This window comes from Sciurus carolinensis, chromosome 13 (genome assembly GCF_902686445.1).
Source record: "Sciurus carolinensis chromosome 13, mSciCar1.2, whole genome shotgun sequence".
NCBI classification, from domain to species: domain Eukaryota; kingdom Metazoa; phylum Chordata; class Mammalia; order Rodentia; family Sciuridae; genus Sciurus; species Sciurus carolinensis.
The window spans coordinates 43,437,234-43,460,669 of record NC_062225.1 but is presented as its reverse complement, the minus strand read 5'-3'; the positions used below and the strand labels follow the sequence as shown (position 1 = coordinate 43,460,669).

The 23,436-nt window shown below is 42.0% G+C and overlaps 1 long non-coding RNA gene across 1 annotated transcript; it reads left to right on the top strand.

Moving 5' to 3' along the window:
- Positions 1 to 594: 594 nt before the first annotated feature.
- Positions 595 to 13,354, top strand: LOC124963390 (uncharacterized). Its single transcript, XR_007104724.1, has 3 exons — positions 595 to 731; positions 7,002 to 7,118; positions 11,512 to 13,354. It is a non-coding gene; the product is annotated as an uncharacterized LOC124963390 (long non-coding RNA).
- Positions 13,355 to 23,436: the final 10,082 nt, after the last annotated feature.

The following is a 23,436-nucleotide window of genomic DNA, read 5'->3' as shown; positions in this document are numbered from 1 at the left end:
CCTGCAGGGTCTTGATCTCACAGTTGTGAATTTCTCCTCTGGGAACTCTTGATGACTGCATCCAAGACTTAGTCCTCCTTGTATTCCAAGTGGCAGGCACACGGAAGGTGCTCAGAAGAGTTCCCATTGTTGAGCAGAGCTGGAATGTGTTGGGTGTGGGAATTCACACCTCCATCAGTGTTAATAAGTCATTGTCCTCACACATAACACTCTCTCCCCAAAATTGTGTCAGAAAAATGCTGGAAGGACAAGCATGAGACATCTGAGACACATATTGGTTTTGGTACCCAAAAGGGAAAACTTTGTCTCCACCACTTGGGTGGATGTGCTACATTTTGAATTGAGCACTTTAGTAGAATGGAGGTGGGGAGGAGCTTAAAGCTCCATTGCAGCTGTTTATAATCAACCTGAGAAGCAAGTACTCACAAACGGGTTAAACTTTCTGGGAGGTGGAGAAGAAAGATAAGCATCTCTGAAGAACTCTCCACCCCAGGAATTGCTACCCACATAATGACAAGGAGTGGCGGGCTGTGGTTACCAGAGACAATCAAAAAGTCCTGAGCTCCACCTCCAAGCATTATGAATATGTGAGTCTTTTGGGTTCTCACTCTGACCAGTCCCAGTCCCAGTCCGAGAAAGAGCTCAAAGTCAAAACCCAGACACCAATGATGATTCTCTTGGGAGCCCGGCTGCACAGAAAAAGTAAAGAAACCCAGTGTTAGATCACAAAGGTAAGCATCACTATCCCAGTGGGGCCCTTCTTTGACATCCTTCCCAGGTCACTCATCTTGAACTGTGCAGGAGTTAATGAAAACAGTGATCAGCTGGGCGGAAGGACTGTTTTTTCGAGAAGATTCTAGAGCTGGCAGGGTCAGAAATAAGATGGGTCTACTCTGTTTCAACCAGGGTGCATCCTTTCAAATTTGACTGGATCAAAGGTATTGAATTCTACTGCCTAACCAGATCCAGGAGACCAGCAAGTCTTGAGTCAAAATTCTCTTGGGTGGAGTCAAGTATGCTTTTTTCTATCACTGTTTGATTGTTGGGAGGAATTACTACTTGTGTAAGTAGATAAGGGAACTTCATGAGACAGTTTTGCTGTCTATCTACATGACAGTTGAACGTTTTCCAAAGCCTAGAACCCGGTAAGCAGATCCAAATGAGAAGCACATGAGAGTGGTCTTGCTGGAGACATTGAGCTATTTAGGGAGCTCTGTCAAAACACCTCGCTCCTGCTGGGATCGTTTAAGGGGAAATTCTTAATTGAATGGAGGAAAAGATATGTCCACGGAGCCTTTAATAAAGCTAAAACCTCCTTGGAATACCTCTGTCACCAACTCTGGCTTGTCACCTGAGGGGGAGGAAAGCCTCAACAGACTAGAGCAACGAATAGATCCTAACAGTGATTTTGATGAAAAACTAATTAGGAACATAACAAGGAGATTATTAATTCCTGCCAGAATCAAAATTACAGACCTTACATGCTGGGAACATGAACACTAGAAAAGAACAACTCTCAGACCATGTTTTGAAAACCACCACCTGGACAGGAGGGAAAGATGGATCAGGACACCCTGGAGGAAACTAGATGCATGGGTAAACATGGAGCTCAGAGCTAAAGAGAATGTCTGGAGACTTTGAAGTGGCTGATGGAGCGAGAGGTCATATGCCCCGTGTGTGCCTCTGGAGAGTTGGAATGGTCAATGGAGCACACCCCCAGCGGCAGTTAGGGTGGTTTCTGATTCAAGGCACAATATTAGGAAGAAATTAAATGTGCGTGGAAGGAGAGCAGGTAGAGGAACCTCAGCACAGAAAGAAAAAGGGATTGTGCTCCTATAGGATCCCTAAGAATAGGGTGTTGTTAATGTTTTCCCCAGAGTTCAACTGAACAGGGTTTAAGATAATTTTTTTTTCTTTTTCCTTTTTTTTTTTTTTTTTGACACTAAGGGACTTTGTAATTATGTGATAAATCAGACCTATGATCAAATTTATGGACTTATTTCTTTTTTTAAATTTTTTTTAGTCATAGATGGACACAATACCTTTATTTTATTTTATTTACTTATTCTTATGTGGTGCTGAGGATCGAACTCAGTGCCTTGCGTGTACAAGTTGGTAGCTCTACCACTGAGCCATGACCCCAGCCCCTATGGACTTATTTCTAAGATGGTAAAAAATAAAATAAATAAAAACTTGGGCTGGTTTGATTGAGTTTTTTGCCCAGAGACATAAAACAAGAGAATTCCCATTTTTCAGATGGACAGGATAAATTCTAAGACAAGGTTTGATGACTGCTTGATTAGTTCCAGAAAGCCAGCCTTTCTCATAGTGGGACTGGAAACTGAGGAATCTCATGTTGGTGTTGAGTTCAGACCTCTCCCAGGAAGTCCCTTTCTCTATTCTGTCCCCGCATGCCTTGGAAAATATATCTCTATTTTTTTAAGATCATTTGTAGTCTCCTCTCTCTCCTTGTCCCCCATCAAGAGCTGGACAACGTTATAATTTTCTGTTACTAAAATTTTTATTTCTCTAAAGTGGTCATAAATGCTGGCTTGATGACAATCCAGAAATACTTCATATACTAAATACAAAAACTCACTATGAAAATTGCTTGGTTTATTTTTGTTTATGTTACTGAGATCTTGCAAACGACACAGCTGAATGTTTATCCTGCCATAAGGAAATGCATTTTGTTATTTGTATTTTCGGATTTTTTTTTCCTGTCGTTTTACTTTAAAAGATAAGGTCAATAAAGAGGATATTTAAACATAACCCCGCTCATCTACACATGTTCTAAATTTGGAGAAAAGTTATTATATAACTTTTTACCTCCCAAACTTTTATTTTCCTCTCTTTCATCCATTAAAATATTTTATATTCAGCAGTATTCAAACACAAATTGAGATACATACAAAACATTCACTTTTTTCTATGCAATCATGTCTGGGCATCCACAAGGCATTAGATCCAGGACCCCCAGAGAATACCAAAATCCACAGATGCTCAAGTTGCTTATACGAAATAATGTAGTATTTGTATATAACCTACACACAACTTCCTATATACTTGAAATCATCTTTAGATTACTTAAAATACTTAGGAAAATGTAAATGCTATATAAATGGCTGTTACACTCTATTCTTTAGGGACCCATGACAACAGGTTCAAGTCAATACATGTTCCATACAGATGCAATTTGGGGGTGCAGTATTTTGGGTCCACATTTGGTTGAATCTGTGGATATGGAACCCACAGATGTGAAGGGCTGACTGGTCTGTCCCTGGACCTTCTCCAAGGATGGCTTATAGGAGGGCTGTGCCTTCACCCCCTCCCTTATGAAAGAGGTCTCCTTGTATGTGTCTCTCAGGGCAGGCTGTCCAGGATCAGTGTGGATGAGTACGAAAAGGCCCAGTGAGGAGCAAAACTAAGAGACCTCGAGAGAAGGGTAGCTCTCGTTAATACCATTAAGTTATATAAACATTCCAAAATTATAGTAGCAACAGGCAATCTAACCAGATTTCATGGGGACTGCTGTGAAATGGCAATTAAATCTAGATGAATGAGTAAAGCAAATAATGGAGAAATAGGGACTGGGACAGAGGCATGTACGAGCCCTTATTTTGCAATTAGATATAATAAATGAGAGCTTAGGGAGTTGGACTAATAATTTGAATTACACACTTCTTAGCCACTATTGGAAGGCATGCCACACTGGCCCCAGACCTCAGCAGCACCAGTGCCAAGGTCTCACCTTTTCTTCTTGATGGGTGAGGGAGTGAGTGGGCACTCAAATCATCAGTTTACCCTTTTTTATAATTCTGCCAGGTGCACACATTGTCTTCTTGTAAAACTATATGAATCTACATTGTGTACAACCATAGAAATGGAATGATGTACCCCATTTGTGTACAATGAATCAAAATGCAGTCTGTAAGAATTATTTAAAATTATTAAATAATAAAAAACAAAATATTAAAAAAAAAAAAAGGTGTCCAATTGTCTCTAGCCCTTCAAGCCTCACAATACCAAATACCATCAAGATATGGCTACTGGGCTTCGAGAAGCTAACCAGGTCCATGAGGGAAATATCCTGGCTGGATTTCTTCCCAGGGAGCAACATGTAATCAGCTCCTTGAGGTCACTTTTGAACATGTTCTCACTGGCAAGGATTGATAAAAAATGTGCGAGATGATGAAAACAAACCAATTTAGAAGGAAAACATCTTACAATGGATTCCAAAGAAGAAACATCAACACCTCATGGTCCAAGGCCATGCTTGGGCAGTTTCTGTCTTTGTGATTGCTGAGATTTGGGTCACATGCCATTTTTGGCAGTAGAAATTCTCCTCCTAGGCCATTGCCACTGAACAACAGCAGGTAGATTACAAAGAGCACACAAAGGTTTTGAATGGGACAGAGTTCAAATCCTGAGCCTCTTCTGGTGAGTGTGGGAGTTTCCATCTCTGTAAATAGAAATAATAAAACCTACATCACCGAGTTATAAGGATTAAAAGGAACTACGTATGCAGAAGACACTTGGTGGACACCTTTGCCTGACATTGGATGAGCAGTAAGCCCAAACTTCTAGAAATGACCTTCATGCAAACACTCCAGTCAGCACTAAGCCAAAGAAAAGAAGGTATCAAGAAGCTTTCCACAAAATGGAAACTGAGGCATGTGGAATTAAGATCCAGGCATTGAATTCTTGACCATCATAGGAGTATGCCAGTTGCCTCGGAAGGAGCTCCGTCGCCTTCCTTCGTTTTTCTTTCTTTCCTCTGAATTTTCTGCAATGCTAAACTATACTTAAGATAAAAGCAAGGGCATCTCATATTTAAAGTAGTTAATTACTATACAAAATGCTACAGCCCACCATAATTTTCTCCAACACAGAAACCTCGTAGCTCACACAAGAGTGGATTACTTGCATGACAATTTCTAACAGGGCCCTGTGTTCACAGTGCGTTCAGTGGAACCGTGACATTCTGCAAGGTTAGGGATAAGGGTGATAAAGATCCTGAACCCTACTTCCACCCTGACCTGGGAAACTCTCAGACCTGGGGGCATCAAATGGGGCTAGCCACAGTGATTAACTGTGTCCTTGGTAAAGGGTTGAACCAATCTTGGTTTATGATCCCTCATCCGTAAAGTGAGGAGGAAGCACTATGACCTCTAAGTTCTGTGGGAGGTCATACAGACTGAGGTCCAAATACTTTCAAGCCAAACATTAAAATAAAATAAATTTTTTTAAAAAACTCAGTTTTATGCTTTTCTCACACTAATACAGGTTTGAATTGATAAACTAGTCCAGAAAAAGATAATGCTTCTGAACTCCCGAAGCATTGGAATCCTAAGTTTAACTATTTTGTCCTAGTTTATTAAATTGCTGAGATGCACTGTAATTATGTGTACCAGGCATTGGAGCAGGTACCTTACCTGCAGCCCCTCATTTCATCTGAGCACCTGGAGGAAAAGAAGGGAAGAAACCAACACAGGAGTGGGCTTGGGGTCCATGGCCCCCAAGGCAAGTGCATTATATATATCACTTGTAAAGGGTGTCTCAGCCATCACCTAGTTTACAGAGGTCCAAGACTCCAAGTAGGAAGCACAGCCAAATCCAAATGCAGGTCAGACAGACTTCTGAGTCCATAATCTTTACCTGGCTACACCGAGTCAGAAAAGCTGGTCTGCTGTGAGAGTTTTGTAGAAACTACTGAGCATTGAACAGGAGCTTCTCCCTCTCTGGGCCCCAACAATTACAGTAAAAATGCCTCAGTATTCCCCAAGGACCTAACAGCCCTAAAATTCAATGATTCCCTGATCAACTCAACAACCACAAAAAGACAATGTATTAAGTATCTGTGAGGAAAGTTTCATTTCCCTGTCCAAACTGGATTCATTGCCAAGTTCTTACCATCTTCAAGTTCTTCCTCTTGCTCATCTACCTCTCCACCTCCAAAATAACAGATAACCTCCAAGGGTTAGGATACTCCAGAACAATTCAAATTAGTAGAATAGATCCTGCATAGTACATACTTCAGCATAAAGAAGGTAGACAACCAGACTATAAGTACTTCAAAACCAAGTGACTTCTTATTTCTCTTCTCACAGCTAATCAACTAGGGCTCCAGGGACAGTTATTTGTTGATCCTTGAGTGTAAGATGGTATCCTGTTTGACCCTTTCAATTCAGACATCTACCAAAAGACCTGAGAAGTTATTGTATTTCTGGGACTTTTCTTTGTTTAAAAAAAAAAAAAAAAAGACGAGAAGATATTCAGTGGAATAAAAGAGAGGCATCGACGTTTCCATTGGTAATCTGGTCCCTGTGTTCCCTGCTACTGAGCATTTTCAGAGGCCTGACTGTCTGGGTTAATTGTTTAATGCTTTTAGTTAGAATTAAACTTTGCACCTGCTCTGACAGTGATAAATTAAATGTGCTCCTTTTCCAATACTGTTGCCCTCTTTAAGTAGAGACCAAGAAGTGTATCTCCCTTCTTCCCCTGCGTTTGAGGAATCTCTGCTACACTGGAGTGTAAACCAGCATAATTTGTCACCAGAGCTAGCGCCAATTAAATTGATTGCGTCGGACTGAACTCTGGGACCCCTAATGCAAGCACTAAGGGAAAAATGGGCTCTTTTCTGCCCATTCCCCCATGTGGCACTTAGGCATAGCTCAACAGTGGAAGGCTTTCAAGGTTCAAAAGGGTTTTATTTTCAAAAGAAATGGGCATTGATCAGCTGCATTTAAAGGCAAAGATAATTCCAGAGCTTGAAGGCTGGATTTGTGTTTAAGGTCTAAATCTCTTTCTTTAACCTTGGGGGGCCAGTATAACATAAAAGCAACAAAGAGATTAAGATTACAAAGGGTTTGCAAGTGTAAATGATGTGGTGGTATTCTCCAAACACAACACAGTCCCCATTCACGAGCCCAGGCACAGGCCAGCATTTGATCTGTTGGTTTTACACCTGTAAAAACAACTTGTGTTTATTTGTCACTCAGCAAACCGTTTCGGGCAAGAGCGGAGAAAAAAGGAAAGTGGAGGAGGAGTGAACTTGCTCATAGCCCAGAGTTCAAACGTGCCTTCGCCAAACCTCCTGAAAAGCAAACACACCAAAGGTCAGTGTGGCGGAGACAATCAGAAAATCCCGGCTCTCGGTTAGTGTCGCACACACCACGAGGAACACAAGGAGTGGGACACTGTTCCAACCCGGGGTCATCCCCCTCATTATCCCAGCCTCTGATGCAGGGGTTTGTTATGCCACATCCTCTCAAGGGAGGTTGTAAATAAGCTCTAAGCTAACACCAATCCCTTCTTGTTCTTTATGTATGGGCTACCGAGTATGGGTTCCTCCATCTTGCCTTTGAGCTCAGTTTCCCACAATCAGTGTAACAGAGCAGGACCATTTGAATAATCTCAGACGGAAAGCAAGCCTACCGAGTGAGATGCTCCGACTTCCAGTCAGTTAATCTATCTCCACTTGCTATGGAACCAGTGGCAAGTGTACCCATTACCTCAAGTGCAGATGTCCTTCTTCCTCTGTCCTCTTTCTTACTGAATATCTCCCTCAGCAATACAGCCTCGTGTGCATTAATCCTGTGCCCGGTTATGCTTTCCACAACGGAAGGCTTCTTAGGAACATCAAACCTTCATTGCTAAGCCAAGTGATAGCAATGGAGTCTTTCTACTTCAAAGAAGGCAGAAGGGAACTGATTGATGTCATTGAGGCTTCCAAGACCAGATCAAACAACAGAGGACTCTGAGGAGGTTAATAATTGGGTATGGACCCAAGTGACTAAGAAGTCAATGCTCCTTTAAGCTTACAGTTTTTATAAACAAATGAGTTCTTCCTTCATCTTGTGCTTAAGAGAGGAACCACGTGCAAGTTAGAAGAAAGTGACAGTTCAGGTGGTAGCTCTCTGCCTTCCCAACCTCTTGAGCAATTCAGCTCTGGCCCCAAACTTGCATACTTCACCCAGAAAATAAAACTTTGTGATGTAGTGGTATCTAGTCATGATTGAGCATGATCTCTGGGGATCTTATCCCTTTCTCAGGAATTTGATTATATTTCTTCTAACCCTTTACCATAATCTGCTTGTTATGAATTCTAATTTTTTAAAGTCCTTTCTTATTCATATCTAAGAATGTTTTCCCATGCCAATGATATATTAAGTCCCTATCTGTTTTCTATTCTGTGTAATAAATTAGAGCAAACATAATAGCTTTAGACAATATCCTTTTACTACCTCAACTTCTGTGCACCAGAAGTGTACCTACAGGTTAGCTGAGTCCTCTTCTCAGGATCTCATAAGGCTGAAATCAAGGTGTCAGGAGGCTACCATCTTAACTGAAGTTTGCGGTCCACTTTTGAGCTCACTGTTGGCAGTATTAATTTACTTCTGTCCCCATATATTTTACCAGATGCTAGACAGGGATCACTCTCAGCTACAAGAGTCACATTCATATCTTTGCCATGTTACTCTCTAGAAGCGGTCACAGTGTCATTTGTTGCTTCTTAAAGGTCGGTAAGAGAAATCTCTCTGATTTATTCTTTTGATTTGTCTGTTTGGTCAAACCCACCCAGGATAATCTCACATTTACCTAATTAGGGACCTTAATTTCATCTGCAGAACATCTTAACCTTCCCAATATAATTTAACCAAATCTCAAGAGGGATCTCCTTTTGTATTCACAGATATCAACCACTCAAGATGATGAGTGGCATGTGAACCAGGAGGGAGAAATCTTACAGTCATCTTTAGAATGTGCTACCACAGGTCTCTGCTTAGAGACAGAGATGCCCCAGGCTGACTGTTAACCTAGATGTTGTTTCAAACCTTGTGTTAGAGATATCATATACCTGAGCTTCTTCCTAAAAATTCTAAGTCCATAAACAAATCAATTGTTTTTATAATCCCAATTTTCATTTGTTTGTGAATTCACAAAGGAACCTCTGGCATTGCAAAATGCTATGAATGGTGGTCACAGCTCAGCTAGAGAATTCCTATTAGAGAACACTATTAACAGGCCTAGGAAGTGGTCTGATGTGTATTTCCAGTAGGACATCACATGTTTCTTGTAGATACTTTAAATGTGGGAATGTGACAAAAGATGCTTTATCTACACATAAAGGAAGAAGGAAAAATCAAGCTTTATTGTATAAGCCATGCTAATAGCCTGTTCATGAAAAAAAAAAAAAAAAAAAAAGGAAGAAAAAAACAAGGGACAGAGAAGGAAGGAAAGAAAGGAAAAGTTAGTTTGGTCCATCCTAGTCCACTTCATCTTTTTGAGGATATTAGGGGAAATATGTGACACATCCTTTATAAGAAAAAAGAAACACATTCCTCTGATCTGAAGAAATGCTGATCCCCATTACTACTACTGGATTACCTTCCCAAAACTGCTTTCAACAAGTGGGCCTCCTATTCAAGGACTGCCAATGGCGTCCCTTGTCCTACCACGTCACGTCCAGTGGCCCTATCAATTTTATTTGTATCAGCCTGGATTTCAAGCCTTGATCATACTACATAACAAACTTGACTTCCCAAAGCTGCTCAGCACAATTCCTTTAACTTTCTGCTGTCCTAAACCTCCATTCTTTCTGCCATAGTTAGCCTATCACACATCCCATGGCCTCCTGACTACCAACACTGCTCCACCTGATTCTCCAACTATAACCAGCATCGTCTGTGTACCAGGAACTGAAGGCAGGGATTCATTCTCCAAGAAAACTTTATGAACTCAATTGAGCCTCATCCTTTCCTCCTCTAAATCACCAACTTTGTAACCTGAATTGAATCTAGCCCTCGTTAATATCTTCTTCTCTACATTGCTGATCCACACATCTCATCTTTTGAAATGGTTCTTTTGTACTATAGAATGAGGTTTTAAAATCCATCTTTTAGTAAGATATGAAATCAATTTAGTAGTTGCAACCAGATTGTTTTAATTCGAGTGGTTGGCTAGGAAAAGGAAGGGAAGACAATGGTACTGCAGACAGCAAGCGTATTTGGATTTGTGAAAATTGTGTTTTGATGTGTATTTGTATGTAGGCGCACACATACAAGCTAAAACATGTCTGTGGCATTACATAATCATGTAGAATTTTTGATGATTATCCATTATCATTAAAAGACAGTTGTTAAAGCACTAGAATGCATTGAAAAATATCACAGTATGCAAGGTTAAAATTCAGGAAACACTCAAAAAGGGTCCAAAAGATGCCATGAAGTTATACAGGAAATCAGACAACCAGCAGCTCTGAAACAAAGAGGTGAAGTGCCTTTGCAATCTCAGAAGCAGATCTTGCATCCTCACAGTCTTCTGATAAGGAAAATGTTAAGAGGTAATATTTATACAGCATTTTATCATTTGCAAAGGGTTTTCACAGTCTTTATGTTACCTTCTGTTCCATAAGTAAGCCAAGCAGATCTTTTTTATGATTCCTATTTTTTAAAATAGAAGGCTTAAGGGGTTAGGTGGCCTGTCCAAGATATATTGCAGGTCAGTGTTAGAAAATGAAATCAAATCTTCTAACACAAACCCCAAGTACATCTCTCTACATGCTTGGAAAATCATAGACTGTTTCATCAGAATCCTACCCAGTGTTAAGGCTTTGAGGAAAATCCTGCCTTCATCGGAAAGACCTCTGACACTACCCATACCTAAACCATAATTTCTGCCACTGTCCAAATTGGCTCTCCAGCAGCTCCGGGTGAGTAATTTTGTTAGTCAACTTTCCACCACTGTGACAACATCCCTGAGAAAAACAACTCAAAAGAGTTGGCTTACACTTTCAGAGGTTTAAGCTATAGTGGCTAGCTCCATTGTTTCTGGGCCTGTGGTGAGGCAGAGCATCAAAGCATTGGGTGAACTGGTGTGTGCCTGTAATCCCACTGGCTAGGGAGGTGGAGGCAGGAGGACCACAAGTTCAAAACCAGCCTCAGCAACTTAGCAAGGCCCGAAGCAACTTAGCGAGATCCTGTCTCAAAAAATTTAAAAATAGGGCTGGGGACATGGCTCAGTGGTCAAGAACCCCTAGTTGCAATCCCTGCTACAAAAAAAAAAAAAAAAAAAAAAAAAAAACAGGAGGTCAAGGTGGAGCAAAGTCTCTCAGCTCATGGTGGCCAGGAATCAGAAAGTGAAAGGAAGGCAGGCACAAGATATATCCTGCAAGGGCACTTCCCCAGTGACCTACTTTCTCCAACTAGGCCCTGTCTCCTAAAGTTTCTACCACCTCCCAATAGCCCCACCAGCTAGGGGCCAAACTCTCAACATATGAGCCTTTGGGGAACATTCTAGAGCCAATGATCACAGTGATGCTTTATCTGTAGCTCCACTGTAAGCCCCTCAAAGGTGGAGGCTGCTACATATTCCTCTTACTAACTTGTCTCATTTATTGCTTAACCTATGGATTGCCTCATCCTGCCAGAGCCAGGCTAAGAACTGGGGAGAGTATGGGATAAAAATGTGTCTAAGCAACTGGCAAAACTGGACCCTTTCGTTTTTCAGACCAACAAGCATTTATTGGTTGACTGCACCAGGCAAGCACAGTAAAAGGTGCTGTGGAGTTTTTAGAGTGCAGATGGACAGATGGACAACCAACATACAAAGAGAGCCAAAATAAGTGGAGCTTAACCTGCCATGGGAGATGCAGACTGCGGAGACCGGAAAGAGTAGTAAAGGGAGGGTAAGAGAACAATTTCCTGTGAAAATAAGCCTAGAGCTGAGCCCTGAAAGCCACGAGGATGCCACCAGCAGAGACTTTCAAGACCTGCCGTTAGTTCCATTTGTAAGACTTTTGTGTTTCTGAGGGGCGATAGGATCAAGAAAAACAGAGATTAAAGTCAGTCCAGAAGGACCCACCCTGATTGTCTTCAAGACTTTTCTCTCAATGTCTAGGCTGGAAAGGAACCAAGTGACCAGAGGTCAGAGGTCTACCCTGAAGCCTGCTGCTCAGGTCATCTAGTGCTCAGTTCCGAGATGCAACAGAAGAGACCTCATCCCCAGTTGGAGGCGGTGTGCAAAACCAACTATGATCCGGTTGCTATTTTCCAGAGTAGAGATTGTATCGACCAGCAGCCCTAATCTGTGAAGGTCTGGAATAGGAATGAGTAGCTTAGCCTTTCAAACCCTCCTGAATCAGGTAAGAGTGGTGCATGGCCCGTGCTCAGAGCCACGTTGGATCCGCCCTTGAGGAAGGCCATGCTTTTCACATTGGTTGGTGGGAGGGAGGTCTCTCTTCCCCCTCCCTTCAGCTTGGCAGTTTTCCTGGTTGCAAGACAGTCTGCCCATTTCTCAAGCAGCTCAGGAAAGAGTTGAGAGGGAGAAAAACCCCTCAGCTGGATTTTGCACACATGGAACCACACATGAACCTCAGGTTCTTCTGATCACTTGGGAGTATAGGCAGAGGATGCACCCAAAACCTCCGTCTCTGAGAAGAACTAATGTGAGCCCCAGCAGCAAATATGTTCCCTAGGATGGAGATGCAGGCCTAAATGGTATGGTGACAGAAACCTCAGGCTCCTCCAAAGTCCCCTGATCCATTTGTTGAAGGTGAACAAGCCTGTTCAATTAGATTATTCCATCCAAAGTACTGGCCAAGAGATTTTCACGACTCACTTCCAACCCAGCAAGAATGCTGAGAAGCAAGATCCAGGCATCTCTCTTTACATCCTGGAAGCCTGAATGGAGTTTCTATGGGTCGCTCTGGGCTCTTTATGAGTATGAGACATGCCCCCTCCCTGCACTTATCTCTCTCCCTCCTCCTGGAGAATGCAGATGGATTATACCCATTTGGGAGGAAGGAAGACTGAGAACAGAGAGAGAGCAAATGTTCTGACTTAGATCAATAAATGAAAGAGGATTCCAGTTTTGAATTCACCCTATCTATCCTTTAATCAAAGCTCCTATTTTCCAGGGTCAGTTTTACAAGTCATGTGAAGATCTGAATTTGCTTTGTAAGATAACATGCATTCTCAAGAGGCTTTTGAAGAGGACTGGGTATAAATCCTCCCATTGCAGACCACCTTTTTTAAAAATAACATCTTTTGTTTCTCCCTGATATAAAAGTGATAAACTTCATTAAAAAATGGAAAACATAGAAAGTAAGAAAATAAAGATCATTCCATAATGTAATACCCAGAGACAACAATTATTAATGTTTTGGTATCCTTCAAATATTTCTGGTATGCATGAATTTATTTTTTCCATATTAAAGTCACACCTCTTACATAATTGAGCACTTTGCTGTTTCACACATAACATTCTCTTGTATTTCCCCATGTTGATAACTATTAATTTTATAGCAACATTTCAAGTAACTGTGTGATAATGCATTACCAGGATATGCCACCACATATTCTGCTGAACCGCACTTTGGACAATTGAGTTGCTTCCAAATATTCTCCAATATAAAAAAGTTTGTGATAGATGCCAACTGTATTAAGGAAGGATCAGACCGTAGAGTAAAACTCTCAGACCAGGTTGCACTTATAATGATGAATTCATTCTTCATCTTATGGAAATTGTGCCCAAGTGAGGTTTGGTATCTCCTTCTCTGGATCTTTTTACGAACAGGACATGTGACCAGTACAGTATGATGATACAGATATCATAAAGGGGAAGGTGCACTAGAATAAAAGTTGGGAAACCTTATTTTGTTACTAGCTCATAATTCACTGTGTGACCTTCAGCAAGTCACTTTACCTTTCTGAACCATGTTTTCCTCATCAATGAAATAAGGAGATTGAATTAGATGCCTTTAATATTCCTCGCAGCCCTAACACATACGAAAATCCTACATTATTGCTAGGGAGACAAAGCTCAAGCTCAAATCAGTAAACTTTATAGGACCATCTATTATCCATGGTGGCTTCTGTGAGTCAGTTCTCAGCATGTGTTGGAATGCAGCTGTGTATCCCAATCAGATATGTCATTTGCCACAGGTAAATGGTTCCTCATAGTAACTGGTGATTTGAACATAATTTATTTTGTTTTAATAATTGGGGAGAACTTTGGGATTGCCTTCTTGATAAAGTCACTATCACTTCCATTCTGACATGCTCCTGAGAGTGGAAGAGAAGTGAGTGGGTTTGGAGTTCATGCATCTGGAAAACCACGGAATCTTGCATATATATTATTCAGTGGACTCTTTAGCATGGATCCTTATGGTTTTCAAAGAACCATAAAAAATATTACTGCCCCTGCTCCGGGCTTCTCCATTTTTCCCCAGGAAAAAGCAGCTGATTGCATCCATTCAAGAGATGCAGAGCCTGAAATAAAAGTGCTCCTTCTTGAAATGAGAATAAAAAGTGTCTCTTGGCCCAGGGGCCTAGGCCTGGGTCTGGGCCTGGGCCTGGGTCTGGGTCTGGGTCTGAGCCTGGGTCTGGGTCTGGGTCTGGGCCTGGGTCTGGGCCTGGGTCTGGGTCTGGGTCTGGGCCTGGGTCTGGGCCTGGGTCTTGGTCTGGGTCTGGGCCTGGGTCTGGGTCTGGGTCTGGGCCTGGGCCTGGGTCTGGGTCTGGGTCTGGGCCTGGGTCTGGGTCTGGGTCTGGGCCTGGGTCTGGGTCTGGGTCTGGGTCTGGGTCTGGGTCTGGGTCTGGGCCTGGGTCTGGGCCTGGGCCTGGGCCTGAGTCTGGGTCTGGGCCTGGGTCTGGGTCTGGGCCTGGGTCTGGGCCTGGGCCTGTCGTCACCAGTCTAACATCACCCATTTGCTGCCTGACCTGGGCATGACCTGTGATGCCTCTCATGGCACCCGTTACAGTTAGAGCACCTGGGTGACATGACCACAGCAGTGTGATAGAGAAGGGGACTCCTCAGCTGAGCTATGGCCCCAAGAGAAAGCAGGATGTATGAGGGCAAAGAGGAGAAGGAAAAGGAAATTCCCCATGGGTTTGCCAAAACCTCTGGCAACTGTGTACTTTCCCTGTGAGCCTGAGCTGTGCAGCCTGGATCTTGGGAGCCATCCCTGGACCAAACTCAGTTCCCTGGAGCAGCCAGAGTCAGAGTGGCCACTTGACTCACATCCAAACTTACCTCTGCCTGTGACTCCCATGTGCAAGAGCTTACCCTGCGTCATGCAAGGGAGGGGAGTCACTCCATGGAGCCCCCAGGAGGGTGTGTGTGCACGAGTCTTTGAACTATGCAAGATACACCAAGCCAGACACAGCTCATCCTCATTCCTGTGTCAAAAAACAGCTCCTGGAGGGTTCAGCTGCTGGTGAGCGAGCAGTGCCCTCCCAGCCAGCGAAGGGAACTGTTTTATTCCTAGCCCAGAACTCAATGCCGAGCAAACTAAGGAGAGCCAGCAGCAGCAAGCACTAGGGTAAGAAAATCCTCCAGGGCTGGAGGGTATAGACTGACTGTAACATTCCAGAAGTATACCAGGGCCACATTCCCAAAGGGCTCTGCTTAGGAGGAAGAAAAAGCCAGTTAATCCCAAAGTAATCATAAACAGATACAGAGAGGGAGAGAGAGAGAGAGAGAGTAGGGGAGGGGGCACCACCAGCAAGATTCCTGTCCAGGCACTACCCCCTTATATGAAGTCCAGCTCTGGTCAAGGAGTCTTAAGAAAACTGCAGTTCTATAAGGCTACATCCTTCCTCCTCCTCCAGGAAGGCTTCACCCCTTCAAAGACATAATTTCCCCAAATTTCAAGAAGTTATAAACTGGCAGCCCCAAGAAATCTCCCAATCATTTCCAAAGGCTCTGGGTACTCAAGAAAAAAATAACTGAATGGTTGCCTCAGCCAAAGTTGAGGCCACTGTAGGGCAAAGTGAGGTGGGTCCTGGATCCTCTGGCCCAGAATCATGGGGAGACGAAGTGTCAGGGTAGCACAGAAGGCTGGGCACTTGGTAAGTGCTGACAGATCACTGTGGAACCATGGGCTAACCTGAGGTTCAGCCAGCACAGTCCTGTTGTCATTCAGCCTGGCGATGATAGTACTTGCAGCCCACCCTGCCAGTGCTAAAGAAGCTGCAACAAAACCTCTAGGTGAGTCAGAACTGAGGGGTCCTCTGTAGCAGGTTCCCTGAAGTAGACATGAGCAGAGCCAGTCTCTGCCTGACAGTCCAGGACGGCCAACAAGTTAAAACGTGGGAAGCAAGTCCCATATTTAAAATACCAATGAGAATTTTTTTTAAAAAGATAAAGATAAAATATACCAGTGCAAGGAATAAAGATGGATTGAGGGGCAGGTGTCATCCTGGGGAGACTGATAAGACTCTCTGGAAGAGCAAGACTGAGCCTGCAGATGGATGCCAATGGATGGAACGTGCAAGGGCGTTTCAGATACAGGGAAAGCATCTGCAAATGCACACACTCGTGCCAGGAAAATGCCTCCCACAACACAAAGCCATCTTCCCTACTGGATCCCCCAGGCTACAGAGCTTCGTGGTCTCTAACATGTTTTCCATTTCAGCCTTCAAAATTTGGCAAACTAAGTTATTCCTCATCTCACAGATAAGGAAATTGAACTTGTAAGACCTCGGCCTTCATTGAGCACCAATTACCAATAAGGCAGAATGGCATCATGGTTAAAAACCCATTCTCCGGTCTCACTACCTCACTCCTCACTTTCTGTATGATTAAGCCGAGTTATTTGCCTCTTGAAGTCTTAGTTTTTGCAAAATGAGTTTAATACTTGTCTGACCTCATTGGGTCGTTCTGAGAATTAAATAAGACAGACAGATAATACAGAGAATTAATGAAAACATAGCATTTAGGGCCTGCTGTCTGGACCATAGTAAATAATTGCTCAATAAACATTGGTCATAATTAATGCACTGTAATTGAAGTATAAGACCTGCGAGCTGTGTGGTCTTGAGCAATCTTGTGTGATCTTGTGAACTGGTCTTGTTGAACTTTAGTTTCCCTGTTTGTAGAACAACCTGGTTGGATTAGGTCATGTCTAGATTTCCCTTCAGCTCTAACATTCTGTGATTCTAAACACATCAAAGCCTGTTATAAAGGCATCTCAAATATCACCCTTCAACAAAATCTTTCTGAACACCCTTGACCTGCCGAGTACTGCCCTAGAAATAGAAATGCCCTCAAAGACGGCAGAGTTGGAAGAGGTAGGCAGACATGCCTGTAGATGCTTCAGCACAAGGGGGTCAGAGCTGTCCATGGAGTCACACATGGGGTTATGTCAGGGGCCACACCTGTCCCCAGGCTTTGTTGGTTCTCCAGCAGAATCTCCAGAACAGCAGATTCAGCATCAGCTGGGAGCTGGTTGGGTTGCAAATGATGGGGTCCACCTCAGACCTGCTGAATCAAAACTCTTGGGAGCGGGGCCCTGAAATCTGAGTTTCAGCCAGCCCTGTAGGTGATTTGGACACATGCTAAAATTTGAGGACTACTGCTCCCAACCCACAGAGAACACCTCCATGGCTGGGAGCTAGCCCTATCACTTCGCTATCCCCATTTCAGTCATGACAACCTAAGCAGACACAGTGTGAGGAACTCCCTTCCAGCTCCCCCATGCCTATTTCTTTGTCCTTTCATCCAGTCACAATCAACTGGAGGCTGCAGCCTGGTCTAATATTTAAAAAAAAAAAAAAAAAAAGTGATTTTCTGCATTGCCACCCTCTATCCCTTCACCAGATGGCTCTCACCACCTGATCAAGCTGTGTCCTGAGAACATTACCCAGCAGTCACACAGGAAGGGTCTGAAAACCAGAAGAGTTGTTTCAGGGACCCGAGGAAATGTGACACTGCCCTGGGGGACAGTTCTGGTGAGGAAGGAAGTGTTTTCGAGGAGCTGATGAGAGGTTCCCTGTCCCCAACTTCAGGTGTTCAATGTCTCCCAAAGTCACACTCAACAGCAGGCATCCTCTGTCACCCCAGCCCTGTGCTTCTATCCCAGCTCCCAGAAATGTCAGTGGAAGGTTATGCCACCACCCTCCTGCATTCCATCTTCGACTGTCCCTGGTGAGGGACAAAGCATAAGGGTGGTTTTGTTTGTGCTTTTAAAAATCGAGCAGGATCTTCTTTTATTTTTTATTTTCTAACTTAGAAGAATCCTTTCTACATCTGGGTAAAGTGCCAACAGGCTGCACATCAGGAATGTAGAACATTCACAAGAATCCCAGACACAGACATGACCACGTGCAAGCCAGTGGGCCTGCTGGGAGAATGGACATGCTCTAGAGCTTCTCCACGCGCATCGTCTCCCTCCATCTGCCCTGCTGGCTCACTGCTCCTGCTGTTTCACGGCCTTTTCAGAAAGTCAGTGAGCTAATTTTGGACACACTTCTGGGCAGCCCTGGCTGAGAGTCGCACAGAGAGGACTCAGGTTCTTTCTCAACACGGGGGGCAGGGGGATGATCCGCCTACCTCTCAGCACAGCCTGATCTCCATGGCATGGAAACCCCAGAGACCCAGTCACACTGGTCCACTCACACCTTTTCTTCTCCTTGCCTGTAACCCAGGAGAAGACAGAACAAATGGGTGGATGAGAGAAGAATGGATCTTGAAATGATAAAGTTGTAGTCAACATAACAGAGAGGACATCCATGAACTTGGGACTGGGGTGTAGTACCCACTGGGGAAAAAAATCCAGTTTGACTTCCTATGCTCTGGTTAAGTGGCATGGCCACCAAGTGTTCTTGCTGACAAGTTGATGAGCCTAACTTGGGAATTAGAGACATAAACGATTGCTAATACAGAAAAGTACTCCAAGCAACATTTTCCCACCAACTGTTGGAAGTTTCCCTTGAGCAGTTTACCTCTCCTCCATCTCCTAGACAGCTGTCGTAGAGTTGATCTCAATCTCTGGAGAGTAAAAGTAGGCAAGGACTTTAAACTTGTGACTAAATGACCAACTTAAGCCATTAATGACCCATTATTCCAGGCAAACAGACTGTTAAAACCACTTCTCCATCACCTCTCCTCTGATCTCGTTTTAATTCCCTTCAAATGTTTCAAGATGCTTGAACTGAAAATAGGATGACCACTCAGCCATGTTCCACAGCAAGGACACAGTCTTCTCCACGGTCAGTTAAGGGACTGAATTGTTGTTTACCAACATTACACTGTAGATGTGAACTGTTTATATCTGAGAGAGTTCTTAAATTTGGAAAGGGAGGTGGTCAGGCGGATCTGAAATCTATCTCAATCTCAAGACACAATATCATCACTTTGGTGCTTAATTTTTTTCAAATAAAGATTTGTCCCTGAGTTTTTTTCCCTTATTCCTCCCATCCTCTCCCCATCCCTCTCTTTTCGCCATTCCTTCCTTTATTTATATTATTCTTTCCTTCTTTTTTATTTTTTCTCAAAGAAATATATGACTTTGGCCAGGAAGAGTGATTCCACACAGATGCAAGTGGCTGAACTTTTATGCATTCCTTTCTTTTTTTTAAAAAAAGAGACATTCCTGAGAGAGAAGAGCTAATAAAGTTCCATATCTTTGATGATAGTGATGCAGCAGTACAAACAAATTATAGTGTTCAGAAAGTTTGAGAGACTGAAAAGAAATGCATAACGTATAACACCAAATTTGCCTGTCAAGGATTTTTTTTATTATTATTACTGCTTGTTTCATTTTATTTTATTCTTAAAGCTGATGTTTGTAGCGATTTGCTTCACTATAGGAAATTCCAGATCCAAGAATACTGATTTACAACTTCAATCATCACCTGACAACTCCAGCCCAGGCTCAAAGTGAGAGCAGATCCATAACAGGTATTTCAAATTTTCATAAGTCACAACATATCAACCCTAAAGTGAAGAGTTTCATTCACAGGAAACAGTTTTCTGAAATCAGCAAATATTTTTTATAAAGAAAGAAAAAATAAAGAATAAAGGAGGAGAAACACACCTATAAAGATAACTTTATACATGAATATAAGGATCACTGTGCTGAAATATGATCAGCTCTGTGGGTTTTATTGTTTTTAGTATACCTCTCCCCTTCACCCTGGGTTAACTCTTAAGTGCCTCTGACCAAATAGCTTTCCAGGAACTGAAATGAACGGACAGTAGCCTTAGCAGAACACCCAGAGTTAACCTGCAAGTCCCACAGCTTCTGCCGAGGGTTGCTGGCTGCTTGTTTTCACAAAGCATTGTATCTAAAACACTCTGATGTCCTTTCTCATGTTTGGAAGCAACATGTGACTATTTCAGCATTGAATTATTGCCTCCCATCTAATGTTTATGTGACCCCCCCAAAATTCCACCACTGAAACTCTTAATCCCTAGTTTAATACAGAAGCACAAAATTTAGAAATGTCACTCTTTCAGCAAAAGATTTTTCTCCTGTAGAATTCTTCTACTTTGTTAAAATAATAATAATATTTTTACTTCTTCCAAAAAGTTCAGTTGTGTCTGGAAAATGTACACCATTGCAGGTAAAATCAAAATAGATGGGTGATTTTTAGCTTAATCAGAACAAAGAGACTGAAATTTTGAACAATAAAAAAAAATTCTTTCAAAGATACTTCCCAAGTTATTCATTTTGGATACTTAATACATATTCTTGCATGAAATATCTTTTGGTCATTTTTTCTTAAAAAAAGGAGGAGGAGGAGGAGGAGGAGAAGGAGGAGGAGGAAGAAGAAAGTTGTTCTTATTATTCTGTAAAAGCAAAGTCTTTCAGCATTACAGACTAGTTCACTAATTTCTTTACAAAAACTCAAGTAACACTCTTGGACAATTTTCAGGTAAAAACCATGACTTCTGATTTGTTTAGAAGAGCAAATATTTCTTTGAATGGAAACTTATCCAAAACATAATGTGCAAAATTTTAAAAGTGCAAGTTATCTCTGTGCCGGAGTCCAGGAGCTGGAATCACTGCAATTAGTCGTATGTCAAAGAGCAGCACCTAATGGTAGGATTAGGTATTGCAGGCTAGCTCTCCTAGGCATTGGAAATAGAACTGGCATCCAAAGCCTACAAAAGAGAAATTCTGAGTGCTTTGAATATAGAAAAAGGACATTCTCCAAAGTATAATGTGTTCTTTCATCTAGAGTAGGTAGAGATGAAGGAGGTGATAAAAAAAGTGCTGCCAAGTTTCTTGTAGTTCAAAAATAATTGCAAAAGCCTACTCCATACATCTTAAGGAACCCATAGACCCAGCCACCAAGTAAACATCATTTTCATAAAACATTTTCAACTTATTATGTGATTACTTTTTTATGACTGTGCAAGTAACATTTTATAGAACAAGTTGGAAAAATGAGATTTGATATAAAGCCAATTTTACTAAAAAGCAATGGTTTTGTAAAGTAAAAGATATTGATATCATCAATTACTCATGAAAATAGAAAGATAGGACAAGGACAGTGCAAAATCACACATAACCTATGCTGTTTATTTTTGGCTTGGAATACAAAGGCATAATTTCATTGCACAAAGAAACTGTCAAACTCACAAAATTTACTGATAAAAATCAGTAAGATCATTGAGATTCCTAAAAATCTAGTTGACTGCCTTTATGTTTTTAAGAGGCCTTGTCAACCCTTTCTATCACACACAGCCTATACAAGCAAGATATTTTAAATGAAAACAACTGTTTAGAGTGGCATTTTTGTTACCTACTGCCGGATTTGTAAAATAGACTTTAAATAACCAATTTACCAGTCAAAATGTTGAGAAGCCAATTTTGGATGTAAACAGACAAATTCAGACATGCTCCCCACTCAAACTTCACTCCCAGCCTCTCTTCTGAATTAGTCTGAATGTTGGCAACCAACAGACAGAGGTGGGGAGATCCATGACTTTCATGAATAGATGAGAAAAGACCTGAACACTATTGCCCTGTACAGTCAGCAGAACACAAGCCAAAACTAAATTTTTTCACTTTCTAAAGAACTTTATATTCTCCTAGATCATCGTGTTGAAGTTAGAGTAATCCAAACCTGATTTAGAGTACTATTTGGGGATTGTCCAAAGGACAGAAGTACACCTGGATAATAGGGGGTAAACTGATTTAAGTTCAAATTTAAATAGTTATGACTTACCTATTGCTACATAAGGAATTACAGTTGCAGCTCAAAGCAATCTACATTTCCCTCCTCACAGTTTCTGTGGCTCAGGAGTCCAGGCCTGGCTTAACTGTGTCCTCTGTTAGGCTGCCATCAAAGTATTGTTAGGATGAGGGTCTCATCTGAAACTTGACTAAAGGACCTACTTCTAAGCTCACAGGGTTGTTTATAGAATCCAGTTCCTTAGACTTAGGACTGTTGGACTAAAGGCCCTATCTGGCTGTCACTCAGATGTCACTCTAAGTCTCTTGCCTAGTGGTCCTTTCCATAGGCAACTCCCAATGTGGCAGCTTATTTCTTCAAAGTCAGCAAGGGAGGACTTTGCAAGACAGGTAGTACAATATTAGGTAATGGAATTGGGTACACCCATTCCATCACCTTTGGCATAGTCTACTGGTAGACACAAGTTCTGGATAACACCCACTCTCAAGGGGATAGGATTTCAATCAGGTTACTAGAAAACTAACTTCAATTTATTGTTGGCAACTCCCTGGAATATAATATTGGCAAAGATTCTGAGCCTCATCTCATTTCATTCATTTGATGATATATTTTTTAATAATTTATTATTTTGATTCATTGTAAACAAATGGAGTACAACTTGTTTATCTGGTTGTACATGAAGCAGAGTCATACCATTTGTGTAATCATACATGTACATAGGGTATTGATGTTTGTCTCATTCTGTTATTTTTCTTTGCCCCCACCCCTCCCACCCCTCTTTTTCCTCTATACAATCCATCCTTCCTCCATTCTTGCCTCCCTCCCACTCCCCATTATGTATCATCATCTGCTTATCAGAGATCATTTGTCCTTTGGTATTTTGGGTTTGGCTTATCTCATTTTGCATGATATTCTCCAATTTCATCCATTTGCCTATAAATGCCATAATTTTATTCTTTTTCATGGCTGGGTAATATTCCATTGTGTATATATACCACAGTTTCTTTATCCATTCATCTATTGAAAGGCATCTAGGTTGGTTCCACAATCTAGCTATTGTGAAGTGAGCAGCTATGAAAATTGATGTAGCTGCATCACTGTAGTATGCTGATTTTAAGTCCTTTGGGTATAGGCCAAGGAGTGGGATAGCTGGGTCAAATGGTGGTTCCATTCCAAGTGTTCTAAGGAGTCTCCACACTGCTTTCCAGAGTGGCTGCCCTAATTTCCAACACCACCAGCAATGTATGAGTGTATCTTTTTCCCCACATCCTCACCAACACCTATTATTGCTTGTATTCTTGATAATAGACATTCTAATTGGGGTGAGATGAAATCTTAGGGTAGTTTTGATTTGCATTTCTCTTATTACTAGAGATGTTGAACATTTTTTCATATATATGTTGATTGCTTATAGATCTTCTTCTGTGAAGTGTCTGCTCATTTTCTTAGCCCATTGTCGATTGGATTATTTGTATTCCTGGTGTAAAGTTTTTTGAGTTCTTTATAGATT